We start from the raw sequence: 15,149 nt of genomic DNA on the forward strand, positions 1-15,149 counted from the left end.
TTGCTGAGTCAAAGCATCGGAAGCATAACAATTTGACATGGAATTGATGTAGAAGCGTAGCATTATTTGAGAACGTGGAATAAAACTGTGTCAGGAAGAACATGGCCATCAGACCACAAATGCTTATCCCTTCCTGTTAGCTACACTTCATGCTGTGTCTCTTCACTCTTTCTGTGATATGCCTTGCTCCCATTTATCCAATAAATTAAGGGGATTTGGGGGCCAGTTTTGGGTTGTTGTTTTTTTACGTTCCCTGATTGCTTCAGAGTGAAACTCAACAGAATATAGAATACTGTGTGATAAGAGGCTGATGTCTTTTGTACACTAGCTGCAAGTGTCCAGGGCAGGTAGCTGTGGTTATAAACAAAATTCATGTAATATGAAAACTTCTGAGTTCTTCAGGCTGAACATCCAGTTAAAAAAAGGAGGAAAGTGTAGAAAATAAGTTGTTTCAGGATATGAAACAGGTGCGTTCTGAGTATATATCACACAAACAGTTTCTCCTTCCTCCCTTTTGTAGGGGCCTGTATAGAGCATCCAGCTAAATGAGGTCCTCTGCAGAACTCGAAAGCTCACTGTTTTGTGATATTTAGGTTGATCCAGGAAAAATCATGATGTGACTTGCTTTGAAATTTTTTTTGTGAACCAACACAGCTACTTATAATTTCAGTTTCTTCTGTGATGTCTGTTCCATGGAAGAAGAGTTGGTTCTTATATGCTGCTTTTCTCTACCCGAAGGAGTCTCAAAGCAGCTTACAGTCGCCTTCCCTTTCCTCTCCCCACAACAGACACCCTGTGAGGTAGGGTGAGGCTGAGAGAGCCCTGATATCACTGCCTGGTCAGAACAGTTTTATCAGTGCCAAGGTGAGCCCAAGGTCACCCAGCTGGCTGCATGTGGGGGAGTGCAGAATCAAACCCGGCTTGCTAGATTAGAAGTCTACACTCCTAACCACTATACCAAACTGGCTCTGATCTAGACTTCTTTTCTTAGTTCTAGTGCTAATACTGACAAAATAATATTTTAGGGCAAAAAGAGTTTTGCTGAATAAGAAGTAAAAGAAATTCAGAAGTCTTTACTCCATGTCATGAAAAGTAGCAAAGCTGGTACCTAGACACACTGTAATGAGTCAGATATTTTGGGTGCCATTAATAGTGCAATGGTGGAAGAAGGGAACTCTGAGAACATGATTGGAATTCTATGTGTTATTTGGCATAATATAATTTAGTGAAATTGAGTCATTTGGATGTGATAAATCAGCTTTTAGATCTATAGCTATGTATTGTAAGAATGTTATAGATAAGACATTTATTTGCAGTCATTTAGACCAGTATAACCGTTGGCAAGTAAAAAGATACAAGACATTTCAGTTCAAAATGTACAGCATATAGCATAAATGTACAGTTGAAAATTATCCAAGAAGTGTGCCGATAACAATAACAATAGTAAAACATTTTAAATGATTTTTAAAAAGATTTAAGATTCTGTTAAATTTGGCAATGTTTAATAGTTGTATGGCTTTCCCCATCATTTAGTGGCATATTTATCTTTTCTCTTGATGACAGTCCTGAATATTTGCCTAGAATAGGTTGTAATAATTTGCCTCGGATTGTATTATAAAAGGGGCAACAGAGGAAGAAATGCTCTCTAGTTTCTACCTGCCCACTGTTATAAGGACACAGCCTCTTGAGTAGGGGGACTTTCTTGTAACACCCTTCCAAAGCAGCTGTGGGCAAGGCAAGAATAATATATTTATTCTAAGTTACTCAAAAAATTGAGCCTTTTCGTGTAAGTGACAATGCCTATATTTAGACCACCTTCATAACTTATGTTCCTGGCCTTTGTATGGGAGCCATTCCATCATGATTTTTTAGAATCATATTGCTGGAAGAGGCCATACAGGTCATCTTGTCCAACCCCCTGCTTAATGCAGGATCAGCCTAAAGCATCTTTGATAAGTATCTGACCAGCCACTGCTTAGACTACCAGTTGGGGGAGCTCACCACCTCCTTAGGCAGCCAATTCCACTGCTGAACTACTCTGACTAGTATCTGTGAAGGCTAGGTCAGACTTTGTAGGCCCTGCAGAGGAAGCCTTCCAATGGCAACATTGCTTCTTCTTCTAGAGAGAAATAGTGGGTTAGGGCTCCTGTTCTGGCTGCAAGTTTCTGTTGTCTCCTCAAGAGCCAGGACTTTTCCTGCAGAGGATCTATGATAATATGAAGTATTTTCTTAAACCTCCTTCATTTGACTTTTTCTCTGCCATTTTGCCTCTGTGTTTGAAAACAGTATCCCTCTGTTTAGAAGCATTACACCGGCTTTTGATATTACCTTTCTTCCCACAGAGGTAGCAAATTTCTCCTTTGTTATTCACGTTGAGCTAATTGCGGCTCACTAGGTTACGATTGCTTTTCAAACATTTTGCTCTTATACACTTGCTCCAATAAGTTCAAGACCTCATTGAGGGATTGAGTATTTTTTTACAATCTGAGATACTATACGTTCATATGATACAGGCAGATGTATCAGGAGCATCACAATTAAATCCTGATCAGGCAGATCCTTCCCAGAACTAAGTAACTGTTGTGCTAGTGCAAGCATTTTATCAAGGTGATTTCTAAGATTCGTCCCCCTCTTTCATCTTGGTAGTATATAGCTGCTTTAAAAGGTACATTTGACTTTTTAATGAGCCTTTCAAGTTCCTCCCAAACAGCTGTAGCTGTAAACTTATTTAACACTCTTAAAACATCTCTATCAATAAAGCTCTTTATTATCAAACCTCTGGCCTTTTGATCCTGGGAGTTCCACAAATTCTGGGCATCCCAATTTGCATCTTTTGGCTGAGAATTCTCAAGTGCATTGCATATTCCATCTTCAAGCAGACTGGTCTTTATTCGTTCCTTCCAGATGAGGTAATTGTTCTCTGTAAGCCTATCTATCAAGTGGTATCAAGTATCACAGGTGGTGGCTATCTTTGATCCTTTGTCTTTGCCTGCTCATGCCCAGACCCAGGTGATTCTCCTACCTTAAACAGAGATGTGCTTATCTGGGCCCATAACCCATGTTAGCAGAGTAATGTGGCTTCTGAGAAGAAGCAGGAAATTGCTCCTAAGAGTAGCAATCTGGGGAAGACAAGGAATGACACTTAACAGGAGAGAAGGTCCTGATGTCACTATCCTATCTAACACTATCCTTGCTGCCCCCTGCAGGACCTTCTTATCTTGTTCTTTGTACACCAGACATTGCTTATTCCAACAGGTAACATTTTATTCAGTGGGGGCTTAATAGCAAGAAACGCTTTTAAAACTGCAATCTTTGAGTTGTTTTATTCAGAACCTATGCTATGCAAACTTGTTATCTGCTGAATGCAAGAGAAAACCAAGGAAGGTCTTGGGTCATTACTGAGACAGTAGGCAGATATTATAAGTACTAGAGATTAGGAATTTCTGACCAGTTACACAATTCTAGTTCTGTATTTTCATATAAATGATTTGCAGAGACAAAAGACCAAGAAATTCAAAAGAATATTCATGCTTGTTGTAATTTTGAGTGAAGCTGTTAGATTCTAACATAACTGCCAGCTAATGTCTCTCCTTGGGGTAGCTTGCTGTAAAATTGATGGCAAATTGTATTTATTTAAAGTCCAGTATTTAAATGCTCCATGTACATGTTTGCGTTTGCTGGTTTTCCTGATAAGATGCTGTTTTAACTTTCTGCTGACAGGTCATATTTCAGGTAGGCAAAACATAACACTCCTGAAAACAGAAAATCTGTATCAAAGATAACCAAAGTACATTCCAATATAGCTGTTGAGCAGCCCAAGGAACAATTTTCTAAAAGGTAATATCCAAAGATAAAAGAAAGCTAAATAATGTATTTTATTTGGACCAGCCAAAATAACATAGTTTAGTGTTGTGTCTTTAATGCTACACATCAAACTAAGGAGACACAGAGGCTGTATAGTTTCAAACAGTAACACAGTTTAATAGACCCAGTTTTTTCTCTGTCTGGACCTCACGGGGAATAGCATCCTTTCTCACTGTCCCTGTTCACACCAAGGCCTTGAATAGACTAAGGCAATCTGAAACACTGGACTGGATTAACGAAACAAAACATCACACATACTGTCCAAACTTTAGAGTTCTAGATGTTACAGAACAAATGGGATGAGGGAGCAGATATCACTCAGTGACACCAAACAGTGTGCTGGGTTATAAGTTGTCTTCATCAAGCTTAAGATCATAAAACTAAATTTGATGAAGAGTTGTGGATAACTCCAAAACTTGCATACTAGCCTGAGTCGTTTAGGAAAGACTGGGCACAACCTCAACAGAACACAAAATACCTTCAAAACTTCGTCTCAGACAATTTACAGCCTAAATTATAAAAACAAAAACACTTAAAAGTTCAATGTGTTTATACAATCTGATGGCCTAGTACAAAAGGATTAAAGATAAAAAATTATGTTTGAATTCTGATTTTTAAAATCAGAAAGACAGCTGTTTCTATTCTTACAGTATTAATTTAAAATGCCAACTTTATAAAAGTCCAAGTTCATTTCAGACACCTCATTTTTCTCTCTTAAATGGGGGTGGAAAGGGGCTGCCAAAATCATACCAAACCCTCTGTCTTCAACATCTATTCTTTGCCTCACCTCATATATAAATATATGCCATCATATATTTATATGGTGCATGTAATATGACATATATCTTGTCACTTCTTCCACAAATAAAGAATAATTCCCTCTTGCATACCCTTAAACCAAGAACACTTTACCATTTATTATAGTTGCTAAATCCACACAACTGTAACTTTCACAAATAGAACAAGCAATCTAATGATGGTTTAAGTACTAAGTAATTTGTGACTGAGGTAGCTTCTTTCTTTTTTGTTTTAAGTTTGATAGTTCTTTGACAGATGGGCAAATTAGAATAAAAATCTTATTACAAACTCTGATACAATAGAGCAAAATAATAATAATAAATGATAAAAAAGCATGATAATATACCTAGTAATACATTCCATGTAAGTTGAAACTAAGTGTCTTGTGATCAACCTGATGGAAAGAAGTAGGAGAATGATTTTGAGATACGGCTTTATTTAATCAGACTAATATTAGGTTTGTTTAAAAATATGATATAAAATGTTATTAAGGAATGGTATGAAACAAAAATAGGGTAAAAAAAACCTTTCAGCATTAGCAAACATATCTCAGTATTAATCTCCCAGGAATAATTTATGTAATACATGATCAATAAAATTGACAGTGTAAGAAAGAATGGACAGTAGAGAGACATCAGTCTTGACAGGAGCAATGAAAAGGTAGATGAATAGCTAATTGTCCTTCCTGACTAGCATCTTTCAAATGTGATCTATTCCTGCAGATTTTAGAAATTAGAAACACTAGAGGTCTAATAAAGCACCACATTCCCTGTTGTTCATTACAGGTGTCTCTTTAAGGTTAAGGCTTGACGTGTGGTCCCTACTTTTGCTATGTGATATGGCATTTTTACAGAACATTCGGTTATTTGTGTACTCTTGCCCTGGAAAACATGGGGTTCAGGTAGGAACTCCTGAAGCGATTTTAGTGGCATGGTTTTGCATCAGAAAACATGGTATTGCGTCAGAAAACTATGAAATGACAACAGGTTGATTGGTGCAGCAAACTGATATGTCCTATACATTCTTATGCATTGTTTTTCTTAATATTTGTGAAACAGCCGGGGGAATAGAATGTGTCCGGGGTGTCCAAATTGATATAGGGCCAGGATTCCTAGCGACCTCCATCCCACCCTATACTAACAGGCTCCATCCCATCTCGTCCTGCTAACGAGCTCTGTCCCGGGCCTGCTGACGAGCTGGCCAGTCCACACCACTTGATCTGGCTGTGAGCTGCTCCAGAGTCTGAGCGGCCCAAAGCCACCTTAAGTGGCATGGGGGGGGGGCTTTCATAACCCGTTTTTAGGAACGGGCTTTGAAGCTAGTAATAGTATAATTCTTAATCCTTTCTAAAGTGCCTTTTTGAAGTATTCTGTTACCGCCCTATTACTTTTATAGTAAATGTCTCATAAACAATAATGTTTGACATACTTTGCAGAATGACAGAAGAGTGGGAGCCTTCCTGAACTTCTCAGGCAAGCTATTCCACATGGTGAAAGCCAAAACAGAGAAAGCAGGTCTGGTGATCTTGCTCATTTGTAGGAGTGTGCCTCCAGACTTCCCTGAAAAGATACCCCCCCCCAAATATCCAAGAATTTCCCAGCCAGGAGCTGAGCTGGCAAACTTACGTGTAGGGGAAATCCAGATTTCCCCCCAGCTGTAAAGTAGCTATTCAGGCTTTACTTTGATCCTTACCAAAACATTGGACCAACACAGATTCGAGAAGATTCAAATTAGTAGCCGTGTTATGAGAAGAGTTAGAGAAAAGCCAGTGAAATTTCGGGAGATGCACAAATGCACTGCAATATTGTAGGAAAGCGGAAAAACTACCTACTTACCAAGAGCATTGAAGCTGAAGCAGATAGCCCCTGTGGAAGTCATCAAATGGGTGGTATTTATACAGTGAGCAAGCACTTGGCTATCCTGAGATACTGCTAAGTCCATCAACCAAGATGGTATTAGAGCAGGATAAGCCCTGTCTTTTCAAATTTTGGCCCCCTCCCTTCTTATTCTTACCATGGTTGGGAAGTTAAAACATACTTAACAGTAGAACAGTAGAGAATTGTTAATATTATGAACTGTTTAGTTAACTGTTTCCCCAATAATCTATCTACATAGCAGAAAGGTGATCACCCATCTCCATCCTTTACATTTATCGTGATCTTTATTAATCTGTTCTAGTGGTTGTGGTTATAAATGTCTAATACTGGGAAAGTGAATGCCTTTCTGGATAAAACAACACAAACATTAATACTCTGTCTTAAGAATATGCTGAGTTTAAGCAACTATGATGAATGGGGATCTAGGGGGCACTGAGCCCAGTGACTTGTCTTTTGTTAAAGAGTCCCACCTGAAACCATGAAGCATCATACCCCATGATAGCCATGGAGCCTCCAGTTCACATTTTGTATCAATCGTGACAGGAAGGTCACATAGGGGAGACAAGACTTTATTCACAAAAAAGTTCACTAATGTCTCACAGCCCAAGTCCAATTTACTACTAGTTTGGCACCCTTCCTTGAGGATGGTAAGAGTATGAACTACCCTAAATAACTGTGCTGGGCAAGAGCTTGTGGAAGCGATTTTAGTGGCATAAAACTCATGTTTTGCCACCTTCACTGCCATCTCATATGTCTTCATAAGCATGCAAAAAGATGTCACCAGAGGACATTGGGTCCCAGAGTATTCAGGAATCCATCGGGTTCCATAAGTCTCTGTGGGTGGGCCAAAATATGCCCATCCCCCAAATAGGAAGGGGGTGGTATGCTCAGTAAGGGCATGGTGGTCTGAACATGGGATGAGGTTTGGTACCATCAGATCCACCTCTCCCCCTGTGCCAAAGATCAGATTGAGGGTATGGCCTTCCTGATGGGTTGGACCAGCAACAAACTGTGAGAACCCTATTGTTGCCTGGGGATGACAGATCCATTGGACATTGAAGTCACCCAGGATTATAAGCTTGGGAAACTGCATTGCCCAGGTGACCGCTGCCTCCAGCAGGCCCGACAGGGCATCCTGTGGTGTGTTTGGCTTCCTGAGAACATTAGGGCCCTAATGGCTCACACCCCCCCTCCCCGCTTTCTAATGAGAAGAACTACACAAAGATGGCACCAGTTGTTGGTTGGTTTTAAATTGTTTTAATGATTTTAATCTTGATGTAGTTTGGTATAGTGGTTAGGAGTGCAGATTTCTAACCTGCTGAGCCGGGTTTGATTCTGCACTCCCCCATATGCAGCCAGCTGGGTGACCTTGGGCTTGCCACGGCGCTGATAAAACTGTTCTGACCGAGCAGTGATATCAGGGCTCTCTTATCCCCACCCACCTCACAGGGTGTCTGTCTGGGGAGAGGAAAGGGAAGGTGACTGTAAGCCGCTTTGAGACTCCTTCAGATAGAGAAAAGCGACATATAAGAACCAACTCTACTTCTTCTTCTTACTAAATGCAGTAAACCGCCCTGAGACAGCAGGTCTGATGGGGCAGTCTATAAATCTGATAATAAATCAATAAAATAAAAAGAGGTAATTTGCCATTATCTGCCTCTACATGAATAAAGAAGCATATAAAGAGATGAATGATGTAAAGGAAATGAAACTTTTTTGTTGCCTTACTATTACAGTTTATGCACAGTGAATTTGACTGTGTAGGTTCAGGAGAGTCAAAAGGAAGAACTACATCATACTCCGCATGAAGTTCAGAAAACTTTATCCACTGGTTCAGAACGTTTTAAAAGGTAATTAGGCAAATTTATTATACAGGTCCATCAGGAATAGTCAAATTAGTCTGTTGTGGCAAAATTAAAAAGGAGTCTTGTGCTACCTTAGCAACTAACACCACCATCTGAGGACTCTAGCTAATGTGCCTCCTCTCTTCAGAGAATGCAATGGACTTTCACTTCTCCCAAATTTGCCTTCCCTCGTGAGCATCTTTACATTGTTTTGAACTAGCTTTTGTTGTCTGGAGCGAATAGAAATATTTTAAGCCATGTTTTCAGTTGAGTAGGGCTTATTTCCCCCCCTTTATTGTTTTTTACTTAATGAACAATTCTATTCATTTTATCAGGAAGTAATTTGTTTTGCTATCAAAATTTGGTTTAAAATAAGGGACCAAAAGGAGAGCAGATAGAATTTTGTTTAGAAGTTTATGGTGCCTCTTGGCAGCCTTGACTAAGTCAGCAAGTGTCAACTAAACTCCTTGGGAACTACTATGTCCTTCAGCCTTTGTCCACATTCAGAAGACAATAATCAATTAAGGTTTCCAGCACCTTCACTCCATAGCCTAGCCTGAAACCAAATTCAGTTTTTCTTTCCACCCAGTGGAGCTGCACTTTAAATCTGCTCACCTACTGCTCCACAGAGAATGAACAGAAAGCTAATTCTGACACACAGGTCTCCAATTATCATGTCTAGTTCGCCCCCCAGTCACTTGGGGGTTAAAGCTTTGCTGTTGTTAGGTGCGAAGTTGTGTCCGACCCATCGCGACCCCATGGACAATAATCCTCCAGGCCTTCCTGTCCTCTACCATTCCCCAGAGTCCATTTAAGTTTGCACCTACTGCTTCAGTGACTCCATCCAGCCACCTCATTCTCTTTCGTCCCCTTCTTCTTTTGCCCTCAATCGCTCCCAGCATTAGGTTCTTCTCCAGGGAGTCCTTCCTTCTCATGAGGTGGCCAAACCCTAATGTAATTCAGTTGCCCAGAAGCATAACTGACTAAACATCTAATGTGGAATATACAGGGAAAGTGCTATAGTCAGCAGCCAATCCAAATTCCAGTAATGCCAGTACAACTGTGGGTTTTTAGTTCCAGGGCAAAAGGAGTTTAAACTGGAAGATACATTGGTCGTTTCTTAATGAGGCTTCAATGGAAAATCAGAGCCACCTTTTTCTAATGAAGCATAGAACTAATTTAGCAAGAAATTGCATGCTTTTTTACAAGGAACTCATTTACTGCATCGTCACAAGATTTTGAGCTCAGTTGATATTTGGCACCTGTGCTCTGTAACTGGTGTGACACCACATGTAAAGGCACAATGCCACTCTGGACAGATGGGGGAAAGTGCAGAAATGCCAGGGAGCCCAGGATAGGCATCAAGGGGTCAGATTTCTCTCCAGGAATGTTGAAACATCAGCACATGCAAGTCTTCAGTATCTGAGGCACACGAATTTCTTGGCAATGGCTAAGCTTCCTGCTGAATATCTTGGCATAGACCACAAGGAAAGTCAGTGCGTTTTCACAGCTTCCATGGCTTTCCACTTCATGGGAACACATAATTTCTGCCATCATTGGCCTGTAACTATAAACAGACAAGGAGCTGTATTTTGCAAATTAGAGTTTCTTAAATAATAGATGAAGAACTGTTAAAATGCCATCATAGCTTTTACAGACTATGACTCCTTTATTAGTTAATGGTTGGTTTATTCTGGTCAGAGAGCGCTAGAAAGTGTGGTCTGGTATTCAACCCAAACAGCAAATGTCACAGTCTAAAACTATGTTCTAGTTTGTTCTCCTGTTTTAATCTTTTCTTTTAATTTTTCTTCTTAATATTTTGTATTCTCCTTATATGCATATTGAACAGTGGGCAGTCCCAACTTCAGGACATTTCCTTTTCCCCCCTCCTTTTTTTCTTTTTGCTGAGGGCAATTCTGCATGGTTTATTTCCATTTATTTACTTTTTTTCCTCAGGAATTACAGTAAAGGTTTTCTATTTCATCCATTACAGCACAGTGTTTTTCACATTTGAATAGCTGCATCAATATGAATCCTTTATAAGGACCTTAAAAATCAAACTTTGCCAAGTCCCAGAATACAGAAGCTAATTCACAACTCCCGTACTCAGCTGCCTCATGAATAAGGGGGACTGTGTGGCTGATACTTTGAAGCTGTAGCTGTTAAACCATACAGAATATTTACCTCAATAAATCATTATAAGAAACTAAGGTACAATTATACCCACAGAGAAATAAAATTCAAAACACTGATTTATGTGGTTCAGTTGCCTGTTCTCTTTTCCATCATGTTTTGAATTTTATGTGTGTTTGTCGTCTTTGGCTGTTTCCATGTGTCTTTAAACTAATGGGCCCTGCCTTTTTTTTACATTGCTCATTAGGGTTGTTATTTCACTTTGACATCTAGACATGATTTGCACGGCGCAAAGAAAGTTTTGCATCTAAAATTAACTAAACTTAAACTTATAGACTAAAAAAATGAGCTTAATTTTTTCAAGTTATATAGGGCGTTACTCAGCTTAATTTGCAGTCATTTAAACTGAAATGCCATAGAATCATAGAATCATAGAGTTGGAAGGGGCCATACAGGCCATCTAGTCCAACCCCCTGCTCTACGCAGGATCAGTCCTAACCATCCTAAAGCATCCAAGAAAAGTGTGTATCCAGCCTTTGCTTGAAGACTGCCAGTGAGGGGGAGTTCACCACCTCCTTAGGCAGCCTATTCCACTGCTGAACTACTCAGACTGTGAAAATGTTTTTCCTGATATCTAGCCTATATCGTTGTACTTGAAGTTTAAACCCATTACTGCGTGTCCTCTCCTCTGCAGCCAACAGAAACAGCATCCTGCCCTCCTCCAAGTGACAACCTTTCAAATACTTAAAAAGGGCTATCATGTCCCCTCTCAACCTCCTTTTCTCCAGGCCGAACATTCCCAAGTCCCTCAACCTATCTTCATAGGGCTTGGTTCCTTGGCCCCAGATCATCTTTGTCGCTCTCCTCTGTACCCTTTCAATTTTATCTACGTCCTTCTTGAAGTGAGGCCTCCAGAACTGCACACAGTACTCCAGGTGTGGTCTGACCAGTGCCGTATACAATGGGACTATGACATCTTGTGATTTTGATGTGATGCCCCTGTTGATACAGCCCAAAATGGCATTTGCCTTTTTTACCGCTGCATCACACATCTCATGTTTAGTTTACAATCCACAAGTACTCCAAGGTCTCGTTCACACACAGTGTTACCTAGAAGCGTATCCCCCATCCAGTAGGCATGCTTTTCATTTTTCTGACCCAGATGCAAAACTTATCTTTATTAAATTGCATCATGTTCTCATTTGCCCATTTTTCCATTGTGTTCAGATCTCGTTGAACTCTGTCTCTATCTTCTGGAGTATTTGCCAGTCCTCCAAATTTGGTGTCATCTGCAAACTTGATGAGTAGTCCCTCCACCCCCTCATCTAGATCATTAATAAATACGTTAAAAAGTACCGGACCGAGCACCGAGCCCTGAGGTTCCCCGCTACTCACCTCTCTCCAGTCTGATGAAACACCATTGACAACAACTCTGAGTGCGGTTCTCTAACCAATGCCCTATCTACCTGACTATCTGAAAATCCAGATTGCAGTCCTTCAACTTGTCCATCAGAACATCATGGGGAACCTTGTCAAAAGCTTTACTAAAATCCAAGTAAATGACATCAACCGAATTTCCCCGATCCAGCAAACCTGTTACTTGGTCAAAAAAGGAAACCAGGTTGGTCTGGCAAGACCTGTTGGAGACAAATCCATGCTGACTTCCTTGGATCACCAAATTGTCCTCCAGATGTTTGCAGATCGCTCCCTTTAATATCTGCTCCATTATCTTCCCCACAACAAAGGTCAGACTCACTGGTCTGTAGTTTCCTGGGTCATCCTTCCTCCCTTTTTTGAAGATCGGAATAACGTTTGCCCTCTTCCAGTCCTCCGGGACATCTCCAGTCCTTAAAGAGGTCCCGAAGATGATGGACAAGGGCTGTGCAAGTTCTCTGGAAAGTTCTTTGAGCACTCTCGGCTGCATTTCATCCGGCCCAGGCGATTTGAACTCATCCAGTGCAGCTAAATGCCTCTCGACAACCTCTCTATACATGTTAACCTGCCACCCAGACACTATCCTTTGGCTACTGCCATCTCTAGATGTGCCTAAACCCTTTGACCTGTGGGAAAAAACAGATGTAAAATAGGCACTAAGCCTTTCTGCTTTCTCTGCATCTTCCGTTAGAGTTTGTCCATCTGTACCCAACAGTGGGCCTATTGCCTCCTTTACTTTACGTTTGCTCCTCACATAACTGAAAAATCTTTTCTTGTTACAATGGGCTTCCCTGGCCAATCTTATCTCACTCTCAGCTTTGGCCTTTCTGATGATTGATCTACATCTTTATTGATCATTTTGTTTAAGTAACTGTAAAGTTTCCAAACTGTGACACTGTGAAACTAAGGATCTATAATAATGCTCAGATTGTACTACAATATTATTAGTAATATGAGACAGTCTTTTACAACATATGGCAAAACTACAGTCAGAATGGGAGAAAATAAGCTTTTTAATTAAATATATTTGTAAATAAACTAAAAAAGAAATGGTATTTACTCTTTTAAAGGTTTTTTTTCCTGTGACATCTAATATAGCAGAAAGCAGAATTCACCATGGTTCTCTGTGTAACTGTAGCGGAAGGGTAAATGCATGAGGAAAGATGAGCTATTTTATATTCCATGTCATTTGCACTTTGGAAGGCAGAATTGATTTGTGGTATTGCTGGATAGTCCATGAAGGAGGCCCCAGCATTCAAGAGCGCATTAACTTTGGTTTGATGCACTAACAGAGCAATTAGGGTTGTCGGCTCTAGATGCGAAATACCTAGAGATTTTGGGGATGGATCCTGGAGAAGGTAGGCTTTAGGAAGGGGAGGGATCTTAGTATGGTACAATGCTATAGAGTTCATTCTCCAAAGCAGCCATTTTTCTCCAGGGGAACGGTAGTCTGGAAATCTGGCATAAAAGCAGATCTCCAGTCCCCACTTGGAGGTTGGCAATCCAAAATGCAATTCTGTGCAACATTATTCCAGGATAAGTTCATTGATTTCAGTGGATTTATACTCAAGTAACACTGTATAGGATTATTCTCTTAAACTGGCATCACTAAAGCAATAGGACCAAACTAACTTTGATGCAAGAAATACAAATGCAGTCTGAGAATTCCAATTATTTAAAAAAAAACATTCAAATTTATGACATGAATATGCTTAGGATTTTTACCCCTTCTATACAGTTGTATTGATTAATTAGTTACATAGCTGGAACAACTAAAGCATTCAAAGCATCTAGTATCCTTTGTGATATACACCACAGAAGGGAACAGTAAGTCTATGTTCATGCAGGTGTAATGCTGTTGCCAAATCTTCCTGCGCTATGACATTCTTGATCTTTGCAATACGGCCTCTTACACTCTTGAAGAATTTGGTGGGCTTCATAAAACCTCTGGTGGACCATTAAAGAATTCTGGACTACATAAACTCTCACTCTAATCTAGCAAGACAGCACTTTCCACTCCTATATCCACCCCATATATATAACCTATCAGTAAATGGAGCCACTGTCCCAGAAGATTGGAGAGGAGAAAATGTTACACCAATTGACAGCCCTAAAAGGGTTTCCCAAATGTGTGGGAGTTAATACATTTTTAATATATTCTTAAAATTTGTCAAACATTTATCAGGTCATATGTCAACCTGCGCTCCTTCCCAAAATGACCAATGATGGACCTGGAGGGAGTAGGGAAGGGGAGGGGCCCTGGGTGGGCATGTACACTGCTGTGCTTCCCAACCATAAAGGTAAAGGTATCCCCTGTGCATGCACCGAGTCATGTCTGACCCTTGGGGTGACGCCCTCCAGCATTTTCTTGGCAGACTCAATACAGGGTGGTTTGCCATTCCCTTCTCCAGTCATTACCATTTTACCCCCCAGCAACAAGCTGGGTACTCACTTTACCGACCTCGGAAGGATGGAAGGCTGAGTCAATCTTGAGCCGGCTGCTGGGGTCAAACTCCCAGCCTCATGGTCAGAGCTTCAGACAGCATGTTGGCTGCCTTACCACCCTGCGCCATGAGACTCTTTCCCAACCATATTCTGTGCAATTGTGCCACTTCTGGCATTTGTCGAAGCCTGAAGAATGTTTCAGGGGTTTCTCAATGGTAAAAAAGTTGAGAAAGACTGTCTAACCTTTGTCCCAGGCAAATTATTTAAAAAGTAATCAAGGAGAGAATTATTAGGCCCATACAGGAACAAAGCTTGCTGAAGGAAAATCGGTATGGATTCTGCAAAGGGAAGTCCTGCTTCACCAGCCTTTAGGAGTTCTTTGAGAAAGTGAACAAGCATGAAGACTAGCCTTTTTCAACTGTTGATTGTGGAGACACGCCTGAAATGATGTCAGCTGGCCAGACATCCCTGCAATGCCCCCCAGAAATGACATTTCACCAGAAGTTACATCAACCAGCCACAACTCATCTGCACTGCTAGGGCTGCCAATTTCCCGATGGGGCCTGGAGATTTCAAAGAACTACAAATTGAGCTAGAGCCTAGATCTTGCATGGAAGACAAAGAAAGCAATCTAAATGATAGATTCACACACACAAATCCTGGGAAACTCTAAACACTTTTGTAAAAGCCCTCTAAATAAGTTCTCACTTGCTTACAGTGTGCATGGCATTACTAATAAGTATTAAATGAGAAG

The 15,149-nt window shown here is 40.5% G+C and overlaps 1 long non-coding RNA gene across 1 annotated transcript in view; it reads right to left on the reverse strand.

Moving 5' to 3' along the window:
* Positions 1-1,236: 1,236 nt before the first annotated feature.
* The window catches only part of LOC143829975 (uncharacterized), a 35,123-nt gene continuing 21,210 nt past the window's right edge, over positions 1,237-15,149 (reverse strand). Inside the window, exons 3-4 of the long non-coding RNA XR_013228308.1 lie at positions 5,009-5,056; positions 1,237-3,752 (exon numbers count right to left, since the gene is read on the reverse strand). This is a non-coding gene — a long non-coding RNA (uncharacterized LOC143829975). The remainder of the gene's footprint in view (positions 3,753-5,008; positions 5,057-15,149) is intronic.

This window comes from Paroedura picta, chromosome 2 (assembly GCF_049243985.1).
Source record: "Paroedura picta isolate Pp20150507F chromosome 2, Ppicta_v3.0, whole genome shotgun sequence".
Taxonomy (NCBI): Eukaryota; Metazoa; Chordata; class Lepidosauria; order Squamata; family Gekkonidae; genus Paroedura; species Paroedura picta.